Source organism: Octopus bimaculoides, chromosome 14, assembly GCF_001194135.2.
Source record: "Octopus bimaculoides isolate UCB-OBI-ISO-001 chromosome 14, ASM119413v2, whole genome shotgun sequence".
In the NCBI taxonomy this organism is placed as follows: Eukaryota; Metazoa; Mollusca; class Cephalopoda; order Octopoda; family Octopodidae; genus Octopus; species Octopus bimaculoides.
Genome location: NC_068994.1, coordinates 50,059,246 through 50,060,827, shown reverse-complemented (window position 1 = coordinate 50,060,827; position 1,582 = coordinate 50,059,246).

Here is a 1,582-nt window from a genome sequence, read left to right as displayed (position 1 = left end):
TAATAATAATAATAATAATAATAATAATAATAATAATAATAATCGATGAATGAAGAGGAAGATAGATTAGTCTCTAAAGACTAATGCCAAATCCATCTTCCGCTTCATTCATCGATTCTTATCTCAACTAACACTGCAGAATTCATGAAGTAGATCCAACGGAAATAGACCCCCAATCGTAGATGACACCAGGTAGCCGAAACTATGAACGTGCTTTACTCAACACACAAATTGACAAATATCCATTAATCCTAAAAATGCTACACACACACACATACACACACAGATACGTACAAAAGCAAGCATGGTCATATCATTTGGCTCGTATTCGGCACTTTAGCTTATTCTGCGTTTGGTGTGCCGTGATGTACGGCGTTGGATACTGGACTCGGCTGTGGCTGTCCACCCATACAACGGGCCCGGTCTTAGGTTACGTGGCGCACTTTACAATTCCTTTAATCGGCTAGTCAATATATGAATGTATGTGTGCGCGTGCATGTGTATATATGTGTGTGTGTGTGAGGAAGTGTATGTGTATATGAGTGTGTGTGTGTGTGTGTGTATTGTCATCGGAGATATGTAGCGTGAGAAATAACTGAGACGGCTAAAAGGGGGAGGTAGGAGCATACAATATTATTATTGTTGCTGTTGCTATTATTATTATTATTATTATTATTATTATTATTATTATTATTATTATTATTATCATTATTATTATTATTATCATTATTATCATTAATATTCATTCGTACACACGCATACACACAAACACACGTGTACACACATATGTACGCATACATGATAATATGCAATATATATATCGCCACCCACATAAATATTTTGAATCGCATACCACTTAAAAAACGTCTTCGTGTGACACGCTAAATACTTCCTCCACATAATAAATGGGAGAGCTGAGCTGTCTGAAGAGAAAAATTAGAAGACGGCATTTCTACGACTAGTTAAGTCGTATATGTATGTATGTGAGAATGGTGCTAGCGTTAGTGGTGGGGGGGGGGAGTACTGAAGCAACGTAGGACAGACAGCCATTATATTTGGCTTTTTTCTTTTTTCTATCTTTTCTTTGTTTTTGTTTTTTACTTACTCTCAATTTGTATTTATATTTTGCTTATTTTTTTTCTCATGTTGCTTTTATGTATGCATTATATATATATTTGTTATAATTGATATAATTGTCTTCACTATTATTAAAGCCTTGGAAGTAGTGGTGGCTACAGTAGCAGGAGTAGTAACAAAAATTTGCATACATACATACATACATACATACATACATACATACATACATACATACATACATACATATATATATGGCTTAGTGGTTAAAATATCGGGCTTACAATGGTGGAGTTGTGAGGTCGATTCCCTGATCGGGATGTGATGTGTATTGTGTTCTTGAGCAAGACTCTTTATTTGACGTTGCTCCAGTTCACTCAGCTGTAGAAATGAGTTGTGACGTCACTGTTGCCAAGCTATATCGGCCCCTTTGAACACACACACCCCCAATCACCACCACCACCACCACCACCAACACCCACCACCATCACTACCACCACCAACACCA